The sequence below is a fragment of the Herpailurus yagouaroundi genome, unplaced genomic scaffold, assembly GCF_014898765.1.
Source record: "Herpailurus yagouaroundi ecotype Mexico unplaced genomic scaffold, PumYag 29, whole genome shotgun sequence".
In the NCBI taxonomy this organism is placed as follows: domain Eukaryota; kingdom Metazoa; phylum Chordata; class Mammalia; order Carnivora; family Felidae; genus Herpailurus; species Herpailurus yagouaroundi.
The window spans coordinates 93,798,645-93,818,167 of NW_024412377.1; the positions used below are offsets into that span (position 1 = coordinate 93,798,645).

General features: G+C 37.4%; 1 pseudogene; it reads left to right on the plus strand.

Moving 5' to 3' along the window:
• The first annotated feature begins 18,605 nt into the window (after positions 1 to 18,605).
• LOC121041372 (GTP-binding nuclear protein Ran-like) lies at positions 18,606 to 19,232 on the plus strand (annotated as a pseudogene).
• The last annotated feature ends 291 nt before the right edge of the window (positions 19,233 to 19,523 follow it).

Sequence of the window (19,523 nt, forward strand, 5' to 3'; positions counted from 1 at the left end):
TGTCAAGACACGGCTGAACTCCCTGCCTTCTGCTAGTCACAGGAAAGGAGATTATTGTGTGGCTTCAATATTCTTACCTTTCAGAAGTGCTAACAATGTGTCCCATCTTCACAATGGACCAGCTTCTTTCTTGCCAAGCTCCAAAATAAGTTGTTGGGCAGGAGAAGCGAAAAAGGCTGGTAACTTTTATGACATTAAATACAAAACAACTCCCCCCCAAAATGGATGAATCCCAAAGGGCTGCTTACATTTGCTTACATTTGCTTCTGGCCAACAACACTCCTCAAAACTCAGCATGATGGGATTTAACAACAAAACAACACCAAACCAAACATGGCAACTCAGCAAAGAATTCTGCTGTTTGTGAAACAGGTTTGGGTGAATTTGCTGGAGTGGCAGACTTGCCCCCAACACAACCTGCCAAGGTTTGTGAGGGAGTGGCAGTTTTACCCCTAGCTCCACATTAAAATCTCCTGGTTCAGGACGTGGGTTCAGAAGTACTATGTCTGTGCCTCATCTTCAGAGATGTTTTTTCCTCTCTAGAGAGCCCAGATATTACTATTTCTCTAAAAAGAGTTCTAGGGGATTCATGTGCAGTTAGAATTGAGAACCATCTGGTTCTCTGCAGGAACAATTAATTAATCAGGCGCTATGAAATCAGGAGACTTAATTGTACCTGATTTATTCAAATGCCCATCAGGTGTACATGACTTTCTCAGAAACTTGCGAAAAAAGGCTATGATCAAGGTTTTTAGAAAAAGGCTCCGAGTAAATGTATGGATTCTAAGCACATAAAACATTAATGCAAGTGCTCAATATCACTCACTTACAACAGAAACTGCTGTTATTGATTTGTGGTATTTACAAGTACTTGAAGGAATAGATTGTAATTTGAATCAAATTGCTCAGAAAATTCCCCTGTTAAGTCCATCTACTAGAAAAATATTATTAGAGAATAAGGAGTATGTTATTCTACCCAATGGACCTGAACCCACCTGCTTAGGCCCATACAAGAGACAAGTCAGCTGCCCACTGGCTCATCCTTCTCTCTTGGAGAAACTCCCTTTCTAGGCACAGAAGCACTCCTCTTCCATCCTGAGGCTGTGCATAAAGACACAATGGCCCACAGTCCTATGGAGCAGGGTGGCAGAGGTGAGAAAGGGGTAAACCGTAAGGACTGCTAGAGGCCTAAAGGCAGGGGTGGAGACAGAAAGAAGGGATTTCTGGAGGAGAGGGCACAGGGGCTTTGTACCTGAATAAGAATGCCTTTAAATTTTGGCTTTCCATTAGAACTATATGCAAAGCTTTAAAAATATTCTGGTGCTCATATTCCACCAATCTGTAGGAAGGGCTTGTGGCATCAGATATTTATTTAAAACTCAGAGATTCTAATGTGCAGCCCGAGTTGAGAACCACTATTGTGCTATCAGCCTCTCAAAGGGCTAGTAAAATAAATTGGTTATATACATAGCATGATTTCTTAGGTGCTGAAAGAACCCTCTTCCCCTTCTTTGAGTTCCTACCTGCCTAACACACTAATGCCTAAGATTCAACAATTAGAGATTCATTCCTTTGACTCAGTGAGAGATTTTCTCTTGTATTATAAAGCACACACTCCAGAAAGAAGTGTATGGAGCCTTTAAAGTCATTCAAACCATTATTAATGGGTGTTTTAACAGGGGAAGGAATGACCAAAAAGTCAAAGGGAATTTTAGGGCACCAGGAAGGGCAGCACTAGGATTAGAGTGAAAAAGGGGGACTGAAGACTAAACTAGCCACCTCTTCAGTTTTGCTGAGAGCTAGTTCCAGAGGACGACCTCTGTAGACTGCTGGCTTCAGAAAACTTGCGGCCTGGGAGACGTGCAGGCTGAGAACTTGAAGGGAAAGAAACTGGAAAACTCGAGGTTCAGTGGTCACATGGAAATGGCAAGAGAGCCTCCAAATGGCCATTCTTCTGGTCCTCCAATCTTTGAGAATCAGAGAACTGATCAAGGCCAATGTCATGAATTGATAGATGAGAAAACTGGTTGAGAGTAACAGAGATGGGACTATGACTCAGATTCCCTAACTTAATTCACACTTTCCATTCTGCCAAAACGTTCTCTTTCACAAGAAGGCCAACTTCTCCCTTCCTTGGATTTACTTTTTTTTTTTTAATTTTTTTTTTAATGTTTATTTTTGAGACAGAGAGAGACAGAGCATGAACAGGGGAGGGGCAGAGAGAGAGGGAGACACAGAATCTGAAATGGGCTCCAGGCTCTGAGCTGTCAGCACAGAGCCCGACGCGGGGCTCGAACTCACAGACCGTGAGATCATGACCTGAGCCGAAGTCGGACGCTTAACCGACTGAGCCACCCAGGTGCCCCGGATTTACTTTTTATATGGGAGTGGATTTATCTCTTCTCCCCAGAGGCTCTTACTATCAATTATGTTTTTTCATTCCCTGAATACAGAGAGCTCCCAACTTATAGAGGGACTGTGTTCCAAAAGCTTAAATGGAAGGTGGTTATCTATAATTCAGAATACACTTTCTTAGAGAAACCAATGTTATATATGGCCATTAGCTTCCCAGATCAATTCATGAACAACTTCAATCAAATATTCCTGAAGCGATGTGATCTTCTATAACCATTATGGAAACAGGAGTTTATCAAGTCAAGAAATCTTGACTTCTCTCCTCAAATAATTTATCTCCCCATCAGTCCTACTATAATAACACTTTAGGGAAAAGATATCAAAGTAAATATTCTTTGTATCAATGCATAATGCGGTAAGTCACTAAATGTAAGTTTACTGTGAAAAGTTTGGTGAGGGAAGTGAGAGAACCTTTCCTCCAAAAAGGAATATATATTTTACAGATGCATAAATTTATAAATAAGGGGACATAGGTAACATCTACATATTTACTTCCTAGCAGATGTGCTTTCATCTAGAAAAAATAATTGTATTTTCACACTTAAAAATTCAGTGGAGAATATCCACTGCATCAGGTCTAATAATACCCAATACTAATTTCCAAATTTTGTATCTTGAAACTATGGTGTAGAACATGCTATATTTGAGGATGCTTGACATTTCAGTAGCAAACACAAGTGACAGAGGGACTTCAGCCCAGCCATAGGAGATGTGGCAGATTTATTAGTGGAGAGAAACGTGTTCCTAATGATGACTTTGAAAGATGGCATAGGAGTTTTGAGAGGATGTGTTCTTTGTAGCTAAAGATTTATCTTTATGTCTTATAAAGTAGCAAAGTTGTATCAGACTCTACAAAGGAAAGGGATCGCTGGCCATACAGAGCAAAAGTAAGTAGCCCTACAGGATGTAAGATGAAAGAACCATGAATGCACCCAGCCAGCTATGGGTTAGAGAACTTGCCTTTCAAGCCACATACAGAATTCTGTCAGACAAAGGAAAGAGAAACAACAGCTGAAGCAACAACAACAAAAAAGCAACAAAAATCAGGGGTGGGAGGTCATCAGAGCAAATCTTCACACGTGCATCTTCTGACTGCTGGGAATGTGGATTTCCTTTAAGTTCTGAAGAAGCAAGGAGACGACAAGTTTTAACCCCCATTTTCTAGAAAAACATGTTTCTTTATCTAGCAACCTCCTGTCAGCTGATGACACAAGAGTTGCTTGAAATGTGACTCAGTACCTAACTTCCCATGTAGATCCTCTGTTGGCCTTTAACTTTGATTTTATATGCATGCCTCTATCCATCCACACATGCAACAAATCTGTAATGTAATAAGCCCCTACTTAGTGCCAAACAATGTTGTAAGTTCTGAAGACAAAGTAGTGAATTACAAAAAGTCATTCCTTTATTTTATAGGGGAAACAGACAATAAGCCAATAAGTAAATAATTATATAATTTCAGAGATAAGGAATATTTAGTAAAAGGAAATAAAGTGAAGGGGAAATACAGAGCTATTTTAGATAGGATGCCCTGCTGAGAAGGGGATATTTAAGTAGAGTCCTGAATGAAAGAAAATGAGTCAGCTGTTGGCAAATCTGGAGAAAAGATGTTTCAGGTGGTGACATCTACTAGCGTAAAGGCCCTGAGGCAAGAACAATCTCAGCATATCGGAAGAATGGTAAGACAACCAGAAGAGAGTTGGAAGACAGTAATGTGGGGTGAGAGAATGGTAGATGAAATCTGAGATGTAAGTGGGGCCCAAAACATGTAGAGTCTTGAGGACTTTGGTAAGGAGTATGTGAAGGGAAACCATTTGGAGATTTGGAGCAAAGGACTGACATAAGATTATTTATATTTTAAATGCCATCCTGGAAAATCTGCTTCCAGTGGAGTAATAAGTAATGAATTTACCCTCCTGCCTGAAACCATTAGAAAACCAGACAAAATATATAAACAACAACTTTCAAAACACTGAACATCATGCAGAGAAGGATCTCTAAGAGACAGAAAACAAATCAGGTGGATCTTACAACTGCCTGGCTTACTGCCTCAAGAAAGTTTCCAGGCCACAGCAAAGGAGGGGAAGCCAGGTAGGGCCCACTGATCTCATGAGTTGAGGGGACAGTTGTGCATCTGGGGAAGGCAAGGTGTTTCAAGATGAGAGAGCACAGAGAGGAGAAAGCTGTACAGAGAACTCCAGGGATCTGCAAAGGGGCATTCAATTGAGTACTGATCAGAGCATGGGTGTGAAGAAATTATCTGAAGCTGGGGGGAAAAAACACCTTCTGAAAGAATGAGAGGAAATCGTACTCAGAGTTCACACAGGGCCAGGAATAGGGCATATTTTGAACATTCAGAGAGAAGAACCTCATAATTCAGAGGGCACTGATTAGAGTACTGATTAGAGTACTAAGAAGAGTCTTACAAGAACTGTGGGGGAAAATTAACCCTACGCTAAATGTTGCTGTGATTCTGCTAGCCAAGCTTAAAAATAAGATCCAACAGGAATAAACTATCTTAGTGCCAGAATAGAATTCAAGAATATTTATAGGTAAACAAAAATATCCAGGATGCAACAAAGTACAGTTCACAATGTCTGCCATCTGAAGGTATGCAAAGCAGAAAGAAAATAATTACAGGATAAATCAGTCATTTGGAACTGACCTGTAGTTGACACTGAAGATAGATTAGGATATTTAAGTAGCTATTACTATAATTGTATTCCAATAATAACGAAGCTAGAAATAAGATTGAACAAGTAAAGACATGGGAAATACAAAAACAACAGAACTTTAAGCCACTGGGTGGCTCAGTCGGTTGAGCATCCGACTTCGACTCAGGTCATGATCTCACAGCTCATGGGTTCGAGCCCCACGTTGGGCTCTGTGCTGACAGCTTGGAGCCTGGAGCCTGCTTTGGATTCTGTGCTTCTCTCTCTCTGCCCCTAACCCACTCGCATCTGTCTCTGTCTCTTTCAAAAATAAACATTAAAAAAATTTTTTTAATAAAAAAATAAAAAATTTGCTGGGATTAACAGCATATTAGACCTTGCAGTAGAAAAGATTACAAAGCTAGAAGATATAGCAATAGAAATCACCCAAAATTTTTAAAAAAGGCAGAGAAAAAGTCTAAAAAACAAGAAAGAACAGAGGGTCAGTGATCTCTGGGATGACTTCAAATCATCAAATATACATACAGAATTCCTGAAAAGCAGGATAGATGGGGGTGAGACATGTATATGTGTGTGTGTGTGTATATATATATATATATATATATGTTTAAGTAATCTCTGTACTCAATATGGAGCTTGAACTCACGACCTCAAGATCAAGACTGCACACTCCACTGACTGAGCCAGCCAGGTGCCCTGAGACATAAACATATTTTAAGAAACAGTTAAGGTAATTTTCTTAAGTTAATGAAACTATAAACCCACATATCAAAGATATTCAATAAATCTCAAGCACAATAAACATGGTGAAAACTACCCCAAGGTGCATCATAATCAAATAGAGAAGGAGAAAAGTTCTGCAAAAAGTTCCATAAAAAAGGTAAAAATGGGGGCACCTGGGTGTCTCAATCAGTTGAGCATCTGACTTTCACTCAGGTCATGAACTCATGATCTCATGATTCATGAGTTCAAGCCCTGCATCATGCTCACTGCTGTCAGTGCAGAACCTGCTTGGGATTCTCTGTTCCCCTCTCTCTCTGCTCCTCCCCTACTCATGCTCTCTTTTTCTCTCTCACACAAAATAACATAAACATCCAAAAAAAAGGCAAAAATGGTCAACATTTTTATTCTTCTCTTTGTAAATCTGATTTTAAAAATTCACTAATTTTTCTGATATTACAAGGAACTATGGTTTTAGAAATTTTTGTCAAAAATAAAAACAAGTAAGTTTTGCTTCAGATCCAGAAGATAGAAAGCTTCCCTTTTCTACCAATACAGAATATATGAACCACAAAAATTACAATTGCTAGAAAAATGTCTTTCCAGTCTGCTCAGTATCTCCCATTTTCTACTAGGATTTATTTATTAATTAATAATATCTTTAAACACAGTAAATGAGTGCAAAATTAAGTTGGAGAGGGGCGCCTGAGTGGTTCAGTCAGTTAAGCCAACTTTGGCCCATGTCATGATCTTGGGGTTTGTGGGTTTGAGCCCCGTGTTGGTCTCTGTGCTGACAGCTCAGACCCTGGAGCATGCTTCAGATTCTGTGTCTCCCTCTCTCTCTGCCCCTCCCCCATTCATGCTCTGTCTCTCTCTGTCCCAAAAATAAATAAACGTTGAAAAAAAAAATTAAAAAAAAATAAAAATAAATAAATAAATATTTAAAATCTTATACAAAATTAAATTGGAGAAAGAGGAGAGTATTGTCCATTTAATACACAAGATGGTAGACGAGGCAAACCAGATGATTATCATTTGTTTGGTAAATAAAACTCTAGACATGTATTAAAGTTTTATTTATTTATTTGTGTATTTATTTAATTCCAGTATAATTAACATACAGCTTTATATTTGTTGCAGGTATACAATATAGTGATTCGAAAATTCCATACATTACTCAGTGTTCATTACAATCAGTGTACTCTTAATACCCTTCACATATTTCACCCATACAACCATCTACCTCTCCTCTGGTAACCATCAGTTTGTTTTGTATAGTTCAGCGTCTATTTTTTGACTTATCTCTTTTTTTAATTTGTTGGTTTGTTTTGCTTCTTAAATTCTACATATGAATGAAATCATATGGTACTTATCTCTCTCTGACTGACTTATTTCACTTACCATTGTACTCTCTAGATCCATTCATGTTATTGCAAATCACAAGCTCTCATTAATTTGATGGCCGAGTAATGTTCCATTGTAGGTATATACCACTTACCCATTTGTCTATTGATGGACACTTGGTTGCTTCCATATCTTAGCTACTGAAAATAATTTATAACATTATAAATTATTGCTTTTATATTTTTTAGGTAAATACCCAGTAGTGGAATTACTAGAACATGTGGTAATACTATTTTTAATTTTTTGAGGAACCTCAGTACTGTTTTCCCCAGGGGCTGCACCAGTTTGCATTTCCACCAACAGTAGAAGAGGGCTCCTTTTTCTCCACATCCTTACCACACTTTTTTGTTTCTTGCGTTTTTGATTTTAGCCTTTCTGACAGGTGTGAAGCAATATCTCATTGTAATTTTGATTCGCATTTCTCTGATAATCAATGATGCTGAGCATCTTTTCATATATCTGTTGGCCATTTGTACATCTTCAGAGAAATGTCTGTTCTTGTATTTTGCACATTTATTTGGATTGTTTTTTCGGTGTTGAGTTGTATAAGTTCTTAATATACTTTGGATACTAACCTTTTATCAGATATGTCATTTGCAATATCTTCTCCCATTCAGTAGGTTGTCTTTTAGATTTGTTGATTATTTCCTTTGCTGTGCAGAAGGTTTTTATTTTGATGTAGTCCCAAAAGTTCATTTTTGCTTTTGTTTTTCTTACTTCAAGACACACATCTAAAAAAATGTTACTACTGCAATAAGAGAAATGATTGCTTGTTTTCCTTTCTAGGATCTTTTTGGTTTCAGGTTTCACATTTAGTTCTTTAAACCACTTTGAGTTTATATGTGTATATGGTGTAAGAAAGTAGTTTAGTTTCACTCTTGTGCATGTAGCTGTTCAGTTTTCCCAAAACCACTGTTGCGGAGACTATTCTTTTCCTATTGCATAATTTTGCCTCCTTTGTTGAAAATTAATTAACTGTATAATCATGAGTTTATATCTGGGTCTCCTTTGTTGAAAATTAATTAACTATATAATCGTGAGTTTTTTTCTGGGTCTGTATTCTGTTCCATTGATCTATAACTCTATTTTTGTGCAGGTGCCATACTGTTTTGGTTACTAAAGCTTTGTAGTATATCTTGAAATCTGGGATTGTAGTATCTCCAGTTTTGTTCTTCTTTTTCAAGATTGCTTTGAGTATTTGGGTCTTCTTGGTTTCATAAGCATTTTAAGATTATTTGTTCCACTTACGTGAAAAATGCTGTTGGTATTTTGATACGGGTTGCATTAAATCCGTAGATTGCTTTGGGTAGTAAGGACATTTTAACAAATTTGCTCTTCCAATCCATAAGCATGGAATATCTTTCAATTGCTTGTATGGTTTTCAATTTCTTTCACCAATACTTTATAGTTTTCAGTTTATAGGACTTTCACCTCCTTAGTTAAGTTGATTCCTAGGCATTTTATCATTTTTGGTGCAATTGTAAATAGGACTGTTTTCTTAATTTCGATTTCTTCTGCTTCATTATTAATATATACAGATACAATGGATTTCTGTATATTGATTTTGTATCCTGTAACCTTACTGAATTCACTTAAGTGAATTCAGTAAACTTCAGTTCACTTCAGTAAACTTCAGTTCTAGCAGTTTTTTGGAGGGGTCTTAGGGCTCTCTTTATAGAGTATTCTCTCATCTGTAAATAGTGCAAGTTTTACTTCTTCCTTACCCATTTGGATGCCTTTTATTTCTTTTTCTTGTCTGATTGCTGTGGCTAGGAATTCTAGTGCTAGGTTGAATTAAAGTGGTGAGAGTAGGCATCCCTGTCTTGTTGATCTTTGGGAAAAATTCTATTTTTCATCATCGAGTATGATGTTAACTGTGAGTTTTTCATACATGGCCTTTAATATGTTGAGATATGTTCCCTCTAAACCTACTTGTTGAGATTTTTTTTTATCATGAATGGGTGTTACACTTTGTTAAAGGCTTTTTCTGTCTATTGAAATGACTGTATGGTTTTTATCCTTTCTCTCACTGATGTTATGTATCATACTGATTGATTTGTGACTATTAAACCAACCTTGCATCCCAGGAATAAATCCCACTTGATCACAGTGAATGATTTTTTTAAATGTATTGTTAGATCTGGTTTGCTAATATTTTGTTGAGGATTTTCGCATCTATGTTCATCAGAGATATTAGTCTCTTTTTTTGTAGTGACTTTTGTGGATTTGGTATTAGGGTAATGCTGGACTCACAGAATTAATTTGCAAGTTTTCCTTCCTCTTCTATTTTTTGGAATAGTTTGAGAATAGGTATTGAACTCTTCTTTAAATGTTTTGTAGAATTCATCTGTGAAACCATCTGATCCTGGACTTTTGTTTGCTGGTAGTATTTTGATTAGTGATTCAATTTCATTGCTGATAATTGGTCTGTTCAAATTCCCTAGTTCTTCCAGATTCAGTTTTGAGAGGTTATGTTTCTAGGAATTTATCAATCTCTCCTAGGTTGTCCAATTTGTTGGCATATAATTTTTCATAATATTCTTTTATAATCCTTTGTATTTCTGTGGTGTCATTTATCATTGCTCCTCTTTAATTTTTGATTTTATTTGAGTCTTTTTGTTTTATTTCTTTTTTTTTAATGAGTCTGGCTAAATGATTATCAATTTTGTTGATGTCTTCAAAACATCAGCTCCCCATTTCATTGATCTGTTCTATTATTTTTTCAGTTTCTATTTCATTTATTTCTGCTTTGTTTTTATTTTATTATTTTATTTTATTATTTTATTTTATTTTTAAAATTTATTTTACTTTCTTCCTTCTACTGTTTTGGGGTTTTGTTTGTTCTTTTTACAGTTCTGTTAGCTGTAAAGTCAGGTTGTTTATTTGAGATTTTTCTTCCTTTTTGAGGTAGACCTGTATTGCTATAAACTTCCTTCTTAGGACCACTTTTGCTTCATCCCATAGACTTTGGACCCTTGTGTTTTCATTTTCATTTGTCTCCTTTTTTTCTTCTTTGATTTCTTGGTTGACCATTCATTGTTTACTAGCATGTTATTAAAATTCTATGTATTTGTGTTCTTTCCAGATTTTTTCTTGTGGTTGGTTTCTAGTTTCATAATGTGTGGTTTGAGAAGATGGATGGTATGACTTCAATCCTATTGTATTTGTTGAGACTTTTTTTTTGTGGTCTAACATGTGATCTATTCTGGAGAATGTTCCATGTACACTTAAACAGAATGTGTATTCTGCTGTTTTAGGATGGAATGTTCTGAATATATCTGTTAGAGCCATCTGGTTCAATGTGTCATTCAAAGCCACTGTTTCCTTGTTTGTTTTCTGTTTGGGTGATCTATCTATTGATGTAAGTGGGTGTTAAGGTTACTTTTATTGTATTACTATCAATTACTTCCTTTATTTCTGTTACTAGTTGTTCTAAGTATTTGGGTACTTCATGTTGGATGCATAAATATTATTCTGTCTTGTTTGTTCCCTTCATAATTATGTAGTGTCCTTCTTTGTGTCTTATTACAGTCTTTGTTTTAAAGTGTATTTTGTCCTGGGGCACCTGGGTGGCTCAGTCAGTTAAGCATCCAACTTCAGCTCAGGTCATGGTCTCACCATTCATGAATTCGAGCCCTGCATTGGGCACTGTGCTGACAGCTCAGAGCCTGGAGCCTGCTTCGAATCTGTGTGTGTGTCTCTCTCTCTCTGCCCCTCCCCTGCTTAGGCTCTGTCTCTCTCTCTCAAAATAGATAAACATTAAAAAAATAATAATAAAGTGTATTTTGTCTGATATAATTATTGCTTCCTTGGCTTTCTTTTAATTTCCATTTACATGATAAATGCTTTTCCATCCCTTCCCTATAAATCTGCATGTGTGTTTAGGTGTGAAATGAGTCTCTTGTAGGCAGCATATAGAGGAATCTTGCTTTTTTTATCCATTCTGTCACCCTATAGCTTTTGATTAGAGCATTTAGTCCATTTACATTCAAAGTAATTGTTGATAAATATGTACTTATGGCCATTTCTTACTTGTTTTGTGGTTGTTTTAAGTTCTTCTCTGTTCTTTTGTTCTCTTGCTCTCTTATCTCATTGTTTGCTGGCCTTCTTTAGTGATATATTTGGATTCCTCTTTCTTTTTTTGCATATCTATTACTGGCTTTTGATTTGTGGTTACTATTAGGTTTATATGTAATGTCTTATGCCTAAAACAGTCTATATTGAGTTGATGGTTTCTTAAGTTTGAACACATTCTGCGAGCACTAAATTTTTATTCCTCTCCCCTCCTCCCTCATTTTAGGTATATGATATCATATTTACATCCTTTTATTTGTGTAGCCCTTGACTGATTTTTATAGATGTACTTAATTTTACTACTTTTTGCTTCCTACTTTTGTCACTCCTGCTTATGGTCTTTCCTTCCTTAGAGAGTCCCCTTTAACATTTCTTATAAGGCTGGTTTAATGGTGATGCATTCCTTTAATTTTGTTTGTCTGGAAAACTCTTTATGTCTTGTATTCTGAATGAAACCTTTTCTGGTTAGAGTGATCTTGGTTGCAGTTGCTTTTTTCCCCCCAGCACTTTGAATATATCATGCCATTCCCTTCTGTCCTACAAAGGTTCTGCTGAACAATCAGCTGATAGCCTTATTGGGTTTCTCTTGTATGTAACTGTTTTATTTTCTCTTACTGCCTTCAAAATTCTCTGTCATTGTTTTTTTGCCATTTTAATTACTGTGTCTTGGTGTGGACCTCTTTTCATTGATTTTGTTGGGGGCTCTCTGTGACTCTGGTTGTGGATTTCTGTTTTCTTTCCCATATACAGGAAGTTTTCAACTAGTATTTCTTCAAATAAATTTTCTGCTCTCTTTTCTCTGTCTTTTCCTTCTGGGATCCCTATGATGCAAATGTTATTATGCTTCATGGTATTGCTAAGTTCCCTAAGGCTATTTTCCTATTTTATTATTATGTTTTCTCTTTTCCGTTCAGCTTGATTGTTGAACTCTGCCCTCCAGGTCACCGATCTGTTCTTCCACTTTCCATTTCCACTCCCCCTACTGTTTTTTCTTTTCCTTGAGTGTATTTTCAATTTTAGTTTTTTGAGTTCTTAATATCTGAATGGTTCTTTTTTATGTAATCTATATCTTTGTTGAGGGTCACACTGAGGTACCCCACTCTTTTCTCCAGCCCAGTGAGTATCTTTATGACCATTACTTTAAATTCTCTATCAAGCATATTACTCATCTCCATTTCATTTAGCTCTCTTGTGATTTTTGTCCTTTTCTTTCATTTGTGACATAGCCTTCTGTCTCTTCATTTTGTCTAACTCTCTGTTTCTGTCTCTATGTGTTAGGAAAGTCTCCTATGTAGTGGCCTTACAAAGAAGAGGTCCTGTAGTGCCCTGCAGTGCAATGTCCTCTGTTCACCAGAACCTGGCACTTCAGGGATGTCTCCTATGTGTGTTGTGTGACCCTGTAGTTGCCTTTGCCTTCAGCCCCATCACCTGCAATGGCTCTCTTTGCCTGTTGTGGGCAGGTTTTATTCCCTGTGGTGTTAGAGAACCAGTCTGCGGCCATGTTGGTATTGAGTTGAGTCAGACTAGGCTTTTGCCAGAGCTGCAGTGACACTGATCTGCAGGGTGCTCTCCCTGTGTTTTCCCCTGAGAAGCTTTCATCAGTGGATGATGCCTGCAGTCAGAATTGATGTCTGCCCTCAGCCCACTGCTGGGGCCACAGCTGGACTGGTGTGTGTGCTTATCCTCCCCTCTCTCCAAGGCAGGAGTCACTTTGGCATGTGTCTGGCCCATGTAGGGGCTGCTTGCACACTTCCAGGCTTATGGCACTGCTTTGGACTGGCTGTGGCTAAAGGCATACAAGAGGGGGCAGGTCTGCAGGAGAATGCAGAAGTGGAGGTTATTTCAGTTCTTTTTAATTTTTTTAAAAAAAATGTTTGTTTGTTTATTTAGAGAGTGCAAGTGGGAGAGGGGCAGAGAGAGGGAGACATAAAATGTGAAGCAGGCTCGAGGCTCTGAGCTGTCAGCACAGAGCCTGATGTGAGGCTTGAACTCATGAACTGTGAGATCATGATGTGCGCTGAAGTCAGATGCTTAACTGACTGAGCCACCCAGGTGCCCCAGAGGTTATTTCATTGTTACTATTATTTATAAATATCTCTTCACTGTTATATTTTGAGATTGACACATTATTTCATGATATTGTGTAATAGCTGTGAAATGGTTAACAAACAATTTAGAAAACTTTTTAGAAAGAATAAGGCATGAGAGAGAAGTGAGCAATTGTAATTCTGAAAAGAAATTAAGCTCTGATTTTTAAGATAGTATTCCTAGAGGCTGAGCTCTTTTCTTTAAAATAATAATAAAATATAAATCCATTCAAACTAGTTTCCTGTCAATTAAACAACTGAATCAGATTTATTGTGTGGTAAAATAAACCAATGGATTGCACAGAAATCCTTGTTTGAACCATATTAAAACATTATTTGTTAAAAACAAAGTTGTTTTGCTTTTGTGTATAAGCAAACCCCTTCTCTTACTGGCATACTGAAAGGATTTGCCATTTTCTCAAAGGGATAGAATCCAAATAAACACAATGTATATACTGGTGAACCCTCACTCTCCAAGATATTATTTCCTAATGGACAATAATAGGATCATTGCTCTGAAGTAAGGAAGCAAATGTCCTCACATATGAAAAAACCTGATGTATGAGAAAACTGCACGTGATTTTTATTTCATTTTAAGCAAGACTAAACCCAGAATAGAAGTGAAAAGTAAGAGGGATATTTTGGCCTAAAAGGCAAAGAAAACATCTATTTTACTGATGTTGTTATAACTGAAAAGAATTTGTATAATACTATGATTTCTTAATAGGAATTAAGCATCAAATCTTTCTAGTCCCTCTTGTTAACAAAAGAGACAATGAATGCTTCAGACTGACTCTGCACATTTTATTTGATTTTTGAAAAACTGTTATAAGTTCTAGTAAGTAATTACATTTCAAGGAGTGGGATTCGAGATTATTCCATTTACATTCCTTTAAAAAAATGTTTATTTATTTTGAGAGAGAGAAAGTGTGTGTGATTGTGTGCGCACGTGGGGAAAGGGCGGAGAGAGAGAATCCCAGGCAGGCTCTGCACTGTCAGCACACAGCCAGACTTGGGGCTCGATCTCATGAAGCATGAGATCATGCATGACCAGAGGTGAAATCAAGAGTAGGTCACTTAACCTGACTAAGCCATCCCGGTGCCCCAACTTCCATTTATATTCTCAGGGAAGATCTTTTTGATCTTTTGAACCATTAACAATTGAACATTAACAGTTGAGGGGAATAGTCATGTAAAGGAGTGATTACAACAGTGGCAATGCTTTTGGGACTGTGGGAGCCTAGAGGATGGGAATCCAGGTGTGGGTATGATCTTGTATTCCTCAAAGATTTTCTTCTGACTTCAACTCAGTTGTTTTCTTCTCTCCTCATCCTCTCTCACTCTTAGGTTTTCTTGATAAACCAGAAAGTTTTTTAAATGAAGAGAGGTTTCTTATGGTTAGGTTGACAGGCAACTGAGGTGGGACAATAAACTTTATTATAATGGACATTGATGTGGCCAATATTCTTGAATTTGGAATTCAAGGTGAAGATCTTGAAAGGAAGCCTTGAAGAGAGCTGTCCCCTCCACTCCTGGGATGGGGAACACTTCCTTTCATTTAGTGTGGTTTATTTGAGGGATAACCCTGCTATTTAGTTTCCCAACTGGGATGCTTTTGGAACGAAAGACGTGGTATTCATAATTACACTGAGATAATAGAAGTAATCAGGACTGCCTCAGAAAAAACAGGATGTATGTTCATCCTACTTAGTTACAAGTACATCAGTTCTTACGGCAATCCATCTATCCGTCTGTAGATCATTTTCTACTGTTTACACAAGTCTTACATATGTTTTCATTCTTTTGTTCTTCAAGAAATTTAGTCCATTTTTTAGGTCTTTCCACAGTGAAATGGGGTTAACTTCATACTATACAAATTTAAGGTTTGCTTTTGAGACTTTTAGGGGTGGAGAAAAGAAGCCTATTCTCTCTAGGATGATGTGTATAGAGCACAGGAGCTGCAGGATATGTGGCCTTCTTATACATTTTGCTTTGTTCTCTGTTGAGAATTTAAAGAGCAAAACAAAAAAACTTCCCCTCCTGAGCCACTTGATGACTTTGGCCAATTAGGAAGGCATACTTGGGTGGTGTGGATGCAGAGAAGGAGTGTGGCTATGACTGCTTCAAACTGAGCAAAGCAGAAAGCTTATTCAAACATGACTGGCTGACCAGGTTGCTGTGTTGACATGCAAGGCTGTGTGCTGATGAGATCTACTGGGCAGATATTGCTCTGGGAAAAGTGCTTCAGAACTAAGCATGTGGGGGGCCATATATGAGCTTGAATGAGGATATATTCCTAGAAATTTATTTTCATACCTGAAAAAGACTTTTGAAGTCATCTGTCCAACACTCATATTTTATAAATGGGGAAACCTAAGCTCAGAAAAGTAAGCAGGGCCAAAACAAGGTATCTCAGCTCCTTTTCCAGGGCCTATGAGGCAAGTCTGTTGTGTTGCGTAGTACCAAGTGCATGATTCAAATACACTGCAATGACATGACTTAGAATGTATAATGGATGGGGAGTGGGCTTCATTAAATTTTGAGCGGGCTTAATATCAGAACTTTGATTACCCCCTACTTGTCACTTAATAATACTGACTTGGTCATTAGTTGTAATTCCAGTTCTCCTATTAACTACCAGGAAGAACTTTGGGGAAATCATTTCACAGTGTGGTTTCTTTCTCTGCAAGTTGTGGAACTAAGCTAGATTAAATTCTTTCAAAGGCTCCCTTCATCTTGAATTCCCAGCTAATCAACTCTTCTCATTTTACCACCCCGATGTGTCATTTGAATAGTAATTACGGTATAGATCCCAAGGCTGCAAGAAATTAGCAGAGGTCAGACAAAATGTTCTGCTTTATTCTCACTTTTTCTTAACTTCCCTATTCACCCTTCTAATCATTCTCTCTTATTTCTCCTTATTATCCATCATTTCTTTTGTTTCTATTTCTTCCTTCTGTTTTATTTCTAAATTTTCTCACCTCCCCATAAAAAAGTAAAAGCAATTATTAGTATTAAAGTAACAAAAAAGAGAGAGAAAAGATATATTCCCTTGAGTGTAATAAGTCTAATTTGCCCTACCATAGATAGCAAAATATTCACGGGAAGAACCATAGAGGCACTATCCAACTAGATGCTCTTCTGAAAAAGGTGACAAAAGTTTATCATGACATTATTAATCACTAGGGAAATGCAAATGAAAACCACAATGAAATATCATCTCTACCCCATCAGTATAGCTACTATCAGGTAAATAAAACAAAACGGGAACTGCGTGGATAAGGATATGAAAAATTGGAACTTTTGTACACTGTTGGTAGGAATGTAAAATTGTGCAGCTGCTATGAAAAACAGTACAGTGTTTTCTCAAAAAGGTAAAAATAAAGTCACCAGATAATCCAGCAATCCCACTTCTGGATAAACGTCCAGGAGACATTTGTTTCCTCAGGCAAAGGAAACAAAAGCAAAAATAACTATTGGGACTACACCAAAATTAAAACCTATTATATAGTGAAGGAAACCATCAACAAAACAATAAGGCAACTGACTGAATGGGAGAATTTATTTACAGATGATATATCTTATAAGGTGTTAATACCCAAAATATATAAAGAACTTATACAACTCAACACACACACACACACACACACACACACACACACACACACACACAATCCAATTCAAAATGGGCAGAAGATCTGAACAGACATTTTTCCAAAGACAAACAGATGGCCAACAGATACATGAAAAGATGCTCAACATCACTAATCATCACAGAACTGCAAATCAAAACCACAATGAGCTATCACCTTACACCTGTCGGAATGGCTAGAATCAAAAAGATAAGACATTACAAGGGTTGGTATGGATTTTGAGAAATAGGAACCCTTGTGCACTGTTGGGAATGCAAACTGGTGCGGCCACTGTGGAAAGCAGTATGAAGGTCCTACAAAAAATTAACAATAGAATACCATATGATCCAGTAATTTTACTACTGGTATCTACCCAAAGGATACAAAAACACGAATTCAATAAAATATATGCACCCCTGTGTTTACTGCAACATTATTTACAACAGTGAAGGTATAAAAGCGATCCAAGTCTCCATCCATAGATGAATGAATAAAGAAGAGTGGTATATACATACAATGGAATATTATTCAGCCATAAAAAATAATAAGATCTTGTCATTTGCAAATGACATTTGCAATGACATGGATAGACCTAGATATGATATGATATTATAGAGTAAGATATGAACAAAAATAAAAGGTCAATGACAAAAGTGCTGAACAGACTTCCGTAGTCAGTAGGATAATAAAGAAAGCAAATTTAGTGAATGAAGTGGAAAGAAACTTCTTCAACAGAAATGGTAATGAGCCACTTTCTGGAACACTAATATGTGATCTGAGCAAACAGAGCATAAAATACAATGTGGGCTCCTCTTGTTTTCTTTAAGGTCTTTTATCATTTAATATAAGCATTCAGCAATTTTGTAAAATACTGGTGAGAAGAAATTCTTTTTATTCAGTTTATCTGCCAATAGACATTTTAAATGGTAAGAAATCCTTCAGGCAACTAAAACTCTTTTAGAAAATACTATCCACATTCTTTCTGTTGAAATCTTAGCACAAAAGCTAGAGGACTAAAATATATGTGAGGAAATTTCTAACAGCAACTGAGTGGCCTGTTCTCCACTACTATGGTTCAGAGTTGCCCTTGATTTTGAACAACATCTGAGCCATTAGTACAGCTTTATTGCTGAGGCCATGGCCCAAGAAGACTCAAGCACTGGTATATGCCTCACCCTTCAGAAAACCAAGTAGAATCTCTAGCTACCTGCCTTCCAGAAGGCTGTTACTATAAATCCTACAACCTGACCCCCTTTGCTCCAGACACCCCAATATTTCAAAGTTGGTTTAAAGGTACCAATTCCTATTTTTCTTCTCCATAGGTGTTATAAGCAACTAAATATACAATTATCTAAGGAAAATTAATTATGAGATAATTTAATATCCTTTGATGTGCTCAACCAGCAAGATGGAGTCAGACTTTGCCACTAATGTTAGAAATGTAGGACATTGACTCCAATTGCATATAATAAACAGATCACAGATCGCTGAATGTGATAGCCCAATCAGCCTTTAAAAAGTTTTTGTTTGTTTGTTTGTTTGTTTAAATCTAGGGAGCCTCAGTCAGACAGGCCAGAAACACTTCTAGAAGGAATAGCATGATGGCTGCCCAAGGAGAACCCCAAGTTCTCTTCAAACTTGTATTAGTTGGTGATGGTGGTACTGGGAAACTACATTCGTGAAACATCATCTGACTGGTGAGTTTGAGAAGAGTGTAGCCACCTTGGGTGTTGAGGTCCATCCTCTTGTGTGCCTTACCAACAGAGGACCTACTAAGTTCAAAGTATGGGATAAGCTAGTCAAGAGTAATGTGGTGGGCTGAGAGATGGCTATGACATACAAGCCCAGTGTGCCATTATAATGTTTGACAACACCAAGGGTTACCTACAAGAACGTGACCAACTGGCAGAGAGATCTGGTACGAGTATGTACAATCCCCATTGTGCTATGTGCAACAGAGTGGGCATTATGAACAGGAAAGTTAAAGCAACGTTTATTATCTTTCACTGAAAAAGAACCTTTAGTACTATGACATTTCTGCCAAAAGTAACTACAACTTTGAACAGCCCTTCCTGTGGCTTGCTAGAAGACTAATTGGAGACCCTAACTTGGTGTTTGCTCTCACCCAGCCAGAGGCTGTCATGGACCCAGTTTTGGCAGCACAGTATGCACATGATCTAGAGGTTGTTCAGACAACTGCTCTCCCGGGCAAGGATGACAACCTGTGAGAAAGTGAGAAAGTGCAGCTGGAGCCCAGCATCAGAAGTCTGGTTTTACATTGAACTGTCCTGTGATGTCAGGGGCACAGTGCCACTTTAGCTACATAGCTAAGTGGAACATGTGCTTCATCTTTGGGATGCTGAAGGAGATGAATGGGCTTCAGAGTGAACGTGGCAGTTTCAAAAGTACCTTCATTTTATGGACCTGCATATATAGCTGTTTTGGTACAAAGCTGTTTCCTTCCTGAGTTTCAAATAAAAGACTGTTATAGTAGTATCACAACATCCAGTGGTGAAATC